Raw genomic sequence first — 12,679 nt, forward strand, 5'->3', positions numbered from 1 at the left:
ATAACATATGTTTGGCCTCCAAAAAGGTTAATCCTAAAGAATTTTACACTCATTACTGTTCTTTCTTGGAACTCAATAACATGAAATTTCAAAAAAAAAAATTGTTGTGATGTACTCTTGAACAATAAATTGTAAAGTTCTGAAAACGATTTAGCTTTTTAATGTTTTAATTACTTTCTTAGTAAATATAATTCCAATGTCTGCTTCGAACTTCTTCATAAGGCTAAGGAGAAAAACTACCAGAGACCTTCTTGAAATAAGTGATTAGTTAATACCATTTCATGTTAGTACAACATATAAAGAAATGGCACAGAAATATCAAATTAAATTAGACAGATTCTTATAGTGTCTTAAAAAAATATATTTATAGCTCCAGATATATATTCTTAGAGCGACGTTTACAAATGATTTAAAGACCGTGTTTGCTGCTTTAAACTGTGATAGCATAGTAGAAAAGAAGAATAATTTATTAAAGATGAAAGAAAAATGTTACATAAGAAGAAAAGATAACATATTCTAATTCACTCAGAGTATTAGCAAGTATATTAAATTCGTTATAGATAATAAAAACAATACTATTACATAGACTTTACTGATATTTTAAAATAGATTGTCTTTAATTTATACATTTTTATTTTAAATATATATAACGCACTTCATATATTAAAATAAAATTGGGATTATTTAAAAAACGTTATTTCTATTAATTTTGCACTATTAAGATTAGTCTTGGTAAATATAATGTTAAATACAACTGATTTATGAGATTGAAATTACAAAAAAAAAAGATAAAATTGAAGATAAACATATTAAAACCAAACATTATAACAACGATAGGTAATTATTACTACAAATTAATAATATTTAAAATGTCTTAATATAAAAAAAGAAATGAAAAATAAAATTAACTTACGTTGCTTCTGTCAAAATTGAATTTACCAAGGATGGCTCACTAAATAAATGAAAATTAAAAAAAAAAATAAAAAATAAATTGTACTGAAATTAAGAAATAAAAAATTAATAAATAAACTAACTTTATATACACTTGGTACTTGTGAAATTTTACAAAAATATTTAATAAATTATATTACACATAATTCATAGATCAATTTTGATTTATTACGAATACCATTGGTCTCTCATCATACTGATTCTAAATCCGTGACATATTTTTTATTATTGAGCACTGATTGATTAAAAATCAAGGTTTATAATACTTCAATTATTATTTAAATAAACCAGAGGAGAAACGTTTTTTTATATAAAATATGTTTTTATATTTTACTCTTATTATAATTGACAATTGAGCTAAATTTCTAACAGTTAATGTTCGACCTCTGTTAAACCATTTTTCCATCTTATATTTAAATAGAATCTAGGAGCACGGACGTTATCACAAAATGATGAAACAGCACTGGGAGTGTTTGAGAGTTCTTCGATAGTTCTTCGAAAGATCTTAGGTTCTTTACGACGATTACCGCATCCGAATAAACCACGAGCTTCACGGCCTCGCTGAGTTATCGTAAGAATTGATCATGATGTTCCAATGAAAAAAATGTTTGAAGCAGCAAATGGCAGAAGAATGCGTAGAGTTACATCGCGTTCCCAATTTAGTGATCAAGTTGATGACCACTTTCTGCACTTAATGTGCGAGACTGGCGAAGACGTGCACACAACACAGGCGCCTAGAGATACATGCTGCGTCAGGCCAAAGCCCGATAACAGGTTGTTATGTCCAAATAAGTAAGTAAATACAACAACAAATTAATTCTCAATAATTTAATATTTTTTTTGATTTTTTAAGAAAACCAGGGAATAAATTGGCTTTAAATTAGCTAAAACTTCTATGTGCTTTACATTTAGATAATACAATATAAATCAATTATTCACAAAACACAAGCGGAATATTTTTTAAGTAAATACTATATATATTTTTTTAATGTAAAATTCAAACACATATTTTGGGTGCTATAAAATGTAGTCAACTAATTCCATTGATTTGTTGGCATGAGTTGGTTGGACTTCCAAAAGAATATCTGTGTGAAGTCGCATTTAAATAATTTAATAACTTAGAGACAAGTTTACATTTGAAAAGATAAATATCATCTTGTGATGTAAAAATTTTAAATTGTTTAAAATTGTTAAAAAAGTTTAATTAAAATATTTTCCTGAATATATATTTTTATTTTTTTTTTTACAAGTTATACAAATCACAAGTGTATCAACTTTTAGTATAATGTCTTCAAAAGACTTTAGCTTTTTGCAATCATAAGTAAGATATATTGTGAATTGAAGCAAATAATACCAGACTGATGAAAGAAAAAAAAAAGATTTTAACGGACGGCAAGTGGGACGTTTCATGCATTCCTTTTTGTATATTTAATTGGTCTAACTATAGAACTAAATCAATAACCTTCAAATCCACGCTTGCATTGTCACCAAGTAAACAAAAACATTAATGTACCATGTGTATATAAATTATATGTAATAATATAACAAATGTAATATTAAAATATACATATAATTAAAAAATATTGAAAATAAATTATAAAAATATAATTTATTGTATAATATAAAAATGTGTATATAAATTATATGTAATAATATAACAAATGTAATATTAAAATATACATATAATTAAAAAATATTGAAAATAAATTATAAAAATATAATTTATTGTATAATATAAAAAAAAAGTTTATTTCAACAAAAAATAAATATTAAACGAAAAACCAAAAATATAAGTGAAAAATTTTTATTATTTTAAAAATGAAATACAAATAATTCAATTAATTATTTAATTAAAAACTTTTTATATATACAATAATATCTACAAATAATTTATTAACTGGTTTTGTTACAATCATACGAAAAAAATTAAATTTATGTATATTAAAACAAAATGTAAAAAATATCAAATATAAAAAAGAAATTCAGAAAAATGTATTCAAATTTATTGCAAATATAAAATTAATAATGGGTAATAAATCACTATCACTTATTTATTTTTAATTATTCTTTTAATACATTATAAATTAAAATAAAATTATTTTATTGATATTTCTCAACATATATTAGTTAAAACAATCTTATTAGGGGTAAATGTTATTGTATGGAATTGCATGTATTTTAAAACAAGTATAATAATATGTATATGTATTAATTATTTCTGTTCATAAAAATCTCTACAGTTAAGAGAATAAAGTGTGATTAAGAATATTAATTTTAAAAATGTTTATGTGTAACAAAATAAATTAATTAATTAAAAAAATTTTAAATTCACACTTAAATTTCTGTTTTAACAATTAATTTATTAATATATTTATTTTTAAGATTTAAAGTATTGAAAAGTATTTACCTTAATTTTATATAATTTTTGATTTTAACTATAATATATTAATAATTTAACGATAAAGTAGGTTAAAATCTTGAAATATACCTGAAAAGAAAAGAAAAATTTATTAATATTAGCATATATACTATATATATATTGTGTACAGTAAATATTATTTATAATAATAAACTTGTAAAATTGCGAAAATATGAAAAAAATTTTTTTTTTAATTTTACTACTGATTTCTGTAAATCTATGTATTTTCAAGTTAAAAATAATTCAAGAAAATTTAACTAATTATTTTTGTATAATTTAAAGAATAAAAAGTTGGAACCGTGTCTTACAGTAATATAGAAAACAACATTTTTTAGAAGGGTTCGAATAGAAATTAAAAGACAACAACAAAAGTTTAGTTAATTTATTGAAATTTGGTTGACCATATTCAATAGTTACTTTTAATAAATTAACTAAATTTTTATTGTCTTTCCATTTCTATTCGAACCCATCTATCTTTTAGAATAGTTACTTTTCGTTATAAGACGCGTCACTCTCGGAAGAAAAAATTAACATTAAGAAAAAAAATTGTTTTGTGTAGAATAACAAAAAGGGAAATTATTAAATAATTAGTTTTTCTTATATATATTTTTCAAAAAAAATTGTGACGAAAAAATTTTGCGAAGGAATGAATCTTTATTTCGAAGTTAAATTATGAAGTGAATCACGGAATTTTTTCTGAAGAGTTGACTTTGAGTATGCATGCAGCAATATTAGAAACATTTAAATACATATAGAAAAAAAAGGAAATATATTCATAGTCACGCTGCAAAAAATTGCATTTATGAATTAGCCAAACTAGATGCAAGCCAAACAATCTTTAGGAGAAGTTATAAGATAGTAAATAAGCGAGTAAATCGCTAGAGAAAAAAATACGCGAAGGGAAGGAGGAGTACGTAGCATATTTAAAGTGGACTATGACTTTTGAGACAAGTTTATATTGTCTATTGACAATAGTAATTCGGAACTTCTAGAATTAAACTAGTCAATGTGTCATTTTTCGTTAATTTGGAATTCGATTTCATTAAGATATTTTTACATTTCAAACTACAATATTGAAAATTTGTGTAATCAATATAAAAAGTACATATAATAATTGGCGCTAGATGACGCTTATAGTTTTTTTGTTTGTGATATTTTAAAAAGCAAGGTATATTGGCATTAATTGTAAAATTTGCTCAAAATAAGTGACGCTACTATATCTGTAGAACTATCAATTCTGAATCGCGCCAAAATTATATTAAAAATGTAGTTTTAAGAGTATATTATAAAATATAAATATTTTAAAATTATAGGTATATATTTAAGCTCTTGGCACTCATTTAAGTTTATTAAAAAGTATGAGATATCAGAAATGCTATTATAGTTAACACAAGCATTAATTTATGACAAATAATGTGATAATAAAACTATACTAGGTATAATATACAGTGTTAACATTTAACACGAGGTAAACAGTGTTAATTGATTACATTTAGACCAGTATGTGCTAGCAACTTGCTGCTTTTTGCCATACTTGCGAGCCACCGAAAAGGCCTACTTTAGATGTACGTATAAGCCAATATAAGAAACTATCTCAATAAATATTTGTAACAGGTTATAAGAGTCACTGGGTATATGTTCCGAAGACGTCTATGACAAACATAAGATGCTTCTTATCGTAACACAGTTTGCGAAAAAAGTTGCGCGACCTGGACTAAATTTGTGTATTAAATATGGACTACAGCAATATGTCTGTAAAATGATTGTTGACTGTTTTTATTTTATAAAAGAATATCAATTCCGTCAATTCCGAGATATATATACACTACATGATTATTTACATTCATTGCTAAGTATTAGCGATTTCAATTCTACTGTGATTTCATTTTATTTCTAGTGCTATAAGAAGCCTTAAATATTTTTTCCAATATTGTTTTTTATTCTTATTTAAGTGTTTAAATGTAATATGACTCTATTACAGTTTAACGATTTATTGACATCAACACAATATACCAAATAAATAAATCAATTTAATTGAAATCTTATTAGAAACACAATAGAATAGCTGCTATTCAATACCATGTACATATATATCTAAACTCATAGAGAGATATGTGAAAAGTAAAGCAAATATAATTAATCTTCTTTCTTTCAAAGAAATTCAATGCGTTTAATGAAAATAAAAATAAAAATAAAAATACTCGCACGTCAAATTGCTCCATATGGGATGAAGTATCAATTTTCCAGCTTAATAAATTTAATAGTATGGGTAATGTTGAATGTATACATCCAACAATAAACATAAATAACAATAATAAACGAATAAAAATAGGAAGATGGTTAAATGGTGAAAACAGATAAAACTAAAATGAACAAGTGAAAAATGTAGTTATTGTTTCATATAAAAGTTAAAGTAGAGACATCGAAAATGTTAGCACAAATCGCACTAAATAACCTAGGAGATAGAGTAGAAAATCGAAGAACCTTGACCCAAAGTATGAGGAAATAGGAAATATGGAAATAACAAAGTTGTAAGGATAAGAAAAAAAATAAATAAATAGCAAGGAAATGGCAACAAAGAAATGCTTGAACATTCAGAGTGTAGGAGTTACAGTTAAGACAATATGTTTTTCAGCGCCTAATAGGATATCGTGAAACAAACACTTCCAGCGTTAATTGGCTTTTTTGAAGGTTGTAATAGAAATACCAACCCAAGACGATAAAGCGAAGGTGTATGTCGCCCTTACAAGTACTAAAATAGAAAGTGATATGCTGGAAATAATGTTAGAAAAATAGTAATATTAACTTACAATTTATCGTATCTTTTAGCATAAATTTGTTATTTTATACCGAAGGGAAAATATATTGTATAAAGTAGCGATTGGAAAACACAAAATAAAACCACAAATAACAATAATTTATAATAAAAATAACAGAGAAATATGTTCTTTTTTCACTTTTCTCTAAGAAATGTCTGTAGAGCATTTAAGTTAATTAATAGGCAAAAAATTTGCAAAGAAAGGATATAAATAACAATCCTTATAACATGGAAACGGCAAACTAAACACAACGAAACCAATTTAATGACAAAATAATGTTTTTTGCTCCTTGGGTTAAATATATAGTAAAAACAAATAAATTTTGAAAACACGTTTAAAGAATATGTATATACATATTGAGTATAGCGGCAAGAAAATATTTGTCGCTTTTATTTTCTAATTCAAAGGAAATTGTAAATATAAAGAATTCTTAAGTATTTAGTACATTTAAAGCTAATTTTACAAATTATAGAGCACGAACAACCATTATTATAGTAGCGAGAATACTAAATATAGAAAGGAGCGGAAACTTAGTTAAAATCTAGGTGACACAATATTGCTATATGCTTCTTTAATAAAGTAGACTACAGTCAATATTCAAATATATTGTAGATATAGATATATGTAAACATTTTTCTTTTAATGCGAATCAATGTAGCTAGTTATTGTTGAGAATATCGGAATGCTAACAAGAATTATTGTACTTGTCTGGATATCTTGACTTGTGTACTTAAATAAAGACTGCGAAAACATAGCAAAAAAATCGAAGATACTAATTTAGTGGTTTCTTACAAAATTGCGGACTTTTATGAATATTGTCAATTTAACACGGATTCAATCTTAATATGGTTCAAAAGGCATCAAATTATCGAATAAATGGAGTTAAAGAAACATTAAATATAGAAATTTTATTTATGCATTGTTGCTTTAAGAGTAAAAATGGAAGTATATTTTGCACTAAAATATTATCGATAATAATACTTAAATGCGTTATAATTACTTTTAATGAAAATCAACATGGGTTCAGTTCGCTTTTGATTGATTTTTATACTTTATAAAGCAGAAATTTAGCTTTCCACTTCACTACACTAGTGTTAACTAACACCTTTTAACTAAAAACTTTAAAATTTGTGAATCTCCTTTTAAAAAATGTGATCTACAAAAAATAAAATGGGAGTCCCCTCTGCACGCATGTATTAAAAAACGACGCAAATAGAAACACTACCGACGCAATTTAAAGCCAAAACTAATTTTTTTTTTTTGGCGACGCAATTCAAATCAACGCAAATCGGGGTATTAGTGTAATCTAAATTTTTACTCATTTCTTCTTAAGTAACTCTCTTATGTATTATAAAAAAGTTGTCATATATAAAAATAATAATTTATTGTAAGTGTTGTAGTTCTGGTAAAAGTAGATAATATTGGCGAGCGTAATAAGCAGAGCTTCAAGTATTTTTAAAAATAACCTTTGGAACCTTTGTAACTTAGAATGTCCAGAAATTAGAATGATTTTATTAGATCTTGATTAATAAAAAAAAACTGAAAACAGGAGAAGAATAACGTATTTGTTTTTTTTATTGTTATTATTTAAGTAAAAACAACATTTTTGAAACAATTGTACATGCAAAATATTATTTTTAAGAAAAAAAAAGATCAAAAAATTAGTACATGTCTAAAGTTAGAATTACTCAAAAAAATAATGTGGTTCAATACTCTTCTTCTCCTTCTTGGTTTCGTTAACACCACCTGGAGCATGGGCTCTCAACTCTACTGCAATTAAATTAAATTTTCTACTTCTGTCTAATATTAAACTGTCTAATTTATAACTTATATTTTTTTTAAAAGTTTTCAAAACTTTCTTTTTATAATATAAAATATTATTTTTATATATAAATCTTATCTTTATTCTGCAATTCGTTGTCTTCCTTTGCTTAAATATCGTAGGAAGTTCTTATTTGTTTATGACTCTTCATCAAATAAAAAATTTTTAAAATAATTTTACTATAAGCATTGCATAAATTTTATTAAAAATCTGCAAATATTATATGTAAAATGTTACGTAAGTATTCGGAAAAGCATGCAATAAAGGAAGTGCTGGATATTGAGAACCTTGCCAACAAATTACTATGACATTAAAAGCATATGGTGCCGCGCTTGCTTTGCTTTGCTGTTTAACCGTAAATACGTAAACGACACGATGGTCCTTGTTAAGGATGCTGCTAGCTACGTCAATAATAAAATTATTAACACCTAATAAATGAAGTTAATGTTATGGTGCAAAATGACAACAGCAAAATGTCAGATGACAGAAACATCTTCATGGAAATGTTTTGAGCATATGCTGCCATATTTTACAGATGGTTAAGTAAAACGTAAATAAAAGAGAACTAAATTCTTAGATTGATTTTTTTAATAAACATTTTTTTTAATATAAAAGATATAATAAGGAATTATAAAAGAAGTTATTTAATTGAAAAAATTGGTTTTTTCTTTTGGTCATTTTAAACTATTATATAGAACTCAGAAGAACTCAGATCAATAAAATTCATTGCAACTTCAATTGAATCCATTACCACTCTGCGTTTAGGTACACTTCACTTATATTAAAGCACCACTTAATGTACAAACAAGTGCTTTTCAATGTTTTGCTTATTTTATAGTATATACTTAATATTATCGTTTTGAAATGCAATCTCAGTGCTGAAATCAATGCAAAATAAATATATATTTGCATTTATTACAAGTGAATGTCATTCGAATGTCCTTTCAGATGTGCAAGTGCAAGCTCGATTGTGCATACACAAGTCAGTTCATACAAGTGAAATGCAAAACTTTTCAAACATATATAAAACTATACATATGGACTATATTGTAAATACTACGAGTTACTGGCTCTGGATTCAATTTAATGAATCTAACATTTTGTATTTGTACTATTGGTGCATTTAAATGCAAGGACATGTTGTGATAGATGTAAGTATGCAAGAAAGATTATTTTTGTTCGTGTGCATAACTTTCACTTTAACTATTTTATTTTGCATTTTAATTATTACATTAAAGGTGAGCTTTCTCTTTAGTTTGAGTAGAGTATATGCATTCGTATGCAGCACCCTTTACACATTTTCTATCTGCAATAAAACATGTACTCATACAATAACGTCAACCAAAACATATATGGAAACTTTTGATTTACTTTTTCTATTTATTTTTGCTACTACAAAAGTATTAGATTTTATGGAAATCAATAATGAAAACAGGGAAATATAAATAGAAAGGGAGAAAGGTAGACTAAGTTTACTTGTGAATGTCTATTAATGTCAATTAATGCAAACAACTTTTGTGAGATACATATTAAGTATGCATATTTCTAGAAAAATGTGCCCAATGCTTTTAAGTCATAATTTTGTTATTAACTAAGTAGGTTAAAAAGATATATAAGTATAATATATAAAGGATAGCAAATTATGGAGAGAAACATTTTTCTATTAAATTATATTATATTATTATTATTTACAATATACTAACTGCTAAGGTACAAAGCAAATTACAAATTCAGATTAATCGTCAAGGGTCTCAGCAAATTCAGTCACGATTTTCAGAAACTTTATTAAAACATATTATTTTTAGACTTTTCGCATTCAGATGCTAAGATTAACATTTTTTTAGATGTTAAGATTATTTGATGACAGATCCAGAAAAGTCACTTATACCTTTTATAGATATACTGTAAGCATTTTTGAATTCTTTTTTTTAAAAATATTTAAATAGTTGAAGACAGATCTCTACAAGATGTTAGGAGTTTAGTTTTTAAATGTCGTATATATAAATATTTTCTAATATGTTAATTAAAAAGCAAGCGACTGGTTTGACGTTTAATAAAAAATAAACGACAGATGAGGCTTCTATAAACCTCATAGACATGTTAATATCTAGCTTACTAAAGCATTCTTCTACAAGTATCTGTTAACTGTTAAATACTGACGATCACAATATGACATTATACTAATATATATATATAAATGATTTCCATAATTTCAATATAACTAATTAACTAACTAATTGTTTCTAATTTACAGACATTTTAGTTTTTAGCAGTTATTTCTAAGCCAAAACAACTATACATGTATTCGTTCAGTAACCCTATGGGTTATACTCGTACCAATAGCAAACACAGGAAGTGTATGTTGATGGGTGCCAGATATAAGTATAAAGTCAAAATAAAGTATATCTTCTGACTTATTGTAGTGAGATTAGATGACGATACACAAGTGTAAAAATGCTTAAGTCGCCAGTTGGCGTAAGGAGACATAGAGGAAGACCATTTCTGCGGAAATGGGATCAAGTTCAGAGGGAACTAATTAAAAGAGTAAGTTGAGTTTAAGTCAAAGCTTGTAAATTATGGTGCAACAAATAAGTATAGCAAATAAGTATACATATAATATAGTATAGACTACTAAATAATATACATTACAAATAATATAAATAATATAAAAGTCAAAGTACAGTATAATTATAACAGGTGTGTTAATGATCTCGCGTAACAAGGTCGGCAATCAAATAAAATAGTAACAGTACAAGGCAGGAATAATGAAATATCTTTCCAATACATGTATTTTGCTGTTGGCACTTTAAAGTGTTAACATATTACTCGATTATCTTGCCCATTATTCAAGTTTATAATACCATTAAAGAAGTATATAAAGTTCTCATTAAATTATAATCAAAAATGCATATGAAAATAATAGCATAATATAAAATAACACATACAGTATTATAAAATGGTAGGAACATTATATACTTTCTTTATATAAAATACATATGTTATAAAATATTAGGAAAATTATATTATTATTATAATGGTAGTTACGATTCGAGGGAAATTTTAAGCTATTTAACCACTTCTAGTAAGCAATATGATTTCAGTAACAAACATAACACATTTTATGAAATCAGTTGTATCTATCTTTAACTATTTTAAAGAGAATATGTTTAGAGATAATGTTTAATAGTGCATAAAAGTTTCTACTGAGGGCACACAATGTAATTGCATGTTATCCCTCAAGCAGTGACTTGTAATCAGGAGACACCATTAGTTTATTATTAGTTATTTATAAAGATCTTTATTATATTATGAAAAAAATAGTTTTAAGTTTAAAATTAAATAATGTATATTTAAAAAAAAATTTATTAAATTTTTGTATTAAACATTTTACTTTCATATTATTCAATTCAATATATCATTTCATTTTATAGCGCTAAAGATAAATATTTATTATTTTTTTCTCTTTTATGTTAAAATTCTATTTGTCATTCCATTCCATTGCGATTCTTGTTTTGTATTATTTTTCGATTATACAAACAAGTAAAAACTTAATTAAATTTTCATTATTTACATGTATGTTTTACTTTATTTAATCATTTATTGGATTCTCGTGTACAAACATACCATTTCAATTAATTATCTTTTTATCTTTTATGTTTTACAATACTTTTTGTGTCTTAGATATTGATCAATATAAATATTTGTCTTGTTTACTACAAATTTATAAACACAATTAAACGAATATCAAGTAATTAAGAATTAGTTAAACTCATATATGACAAAGTTATGATTAAAAACAAAAGAAATATATAGAAATATAGTATCTCAGAAAAACTTTTGACATACTATAGGTCCGCGTATTGACAATTTATGGTAACTCATACGTCAGAGTGGTACTTATTTAATGTAATTAATGAGTCTTTTTTTGTTTGCATCAATATAAATATAAAAACTTATAATTTTTACAAATAAAAAGTATTCATTGGGGACTCCTTTTTTGATCCTACAATGTGAGGGACATGACCAGATTTATAGAACTGTCGGGTTGGTTTACCTTCACCTAATGGGGGAGTCGTTGCCTTTTTGGGCGTTGGTCGTATACTGATCACGAACATCGCTTTTTCCTGTGGTACCATAACGGCTCATTATTTGTACTCAAGTGAGATCCTCAACCCCGCTCTCTATAAAAAAGCACAGGTACTTATGCGGACAAGTACCTTCTTGTTATAGCTCGTCGGCACCTTACACTACTGTATAACTCACAACTTGACACGTCAACCCAACCCTTATGTTAGCAACCTTTTCTCTGACTTTTTGTAAGCATCACAAGTCCCCACAATGCCTGATTTTATGGTATACTTCGTTGAGAGGTCTTCTACCCAAATATTTAAAACATATAATTACTCTCCTTAATTACTATTTCGTGGTATATTTCGTTGAGAGGCTTTTCTCTTATACCTAAGTAATCTTCTGCTTCGCTTGATGAAACGCGAGTTAGTATTTAAAGCATTCTTACTCCATAGTGTTTGTGACAACATGGGTGATCTACTACAACATGAGCTCCGTTGAATCCTGATAACTTATGCTTATAGCATACATCTTCATGCAATATTTTGATAAGTTTGAAATTTTGTAATATTTGATGGAGCAACATTGCCATAAGACACA

This window comes from Teleopsis dalmanni, chromosome 2 (genome assembly GCF_002237135.1).
Source record: "Teleopsis dalmanni isolate 2A chromosome 2, ASM223713v2, whole genome shotgun sequence".
NCBI lineage: Eukaryota > Metazoa > Arthropoda > Insecta > Diptera > Diopsidae > Teleopsis > Teleopsis dalmanni.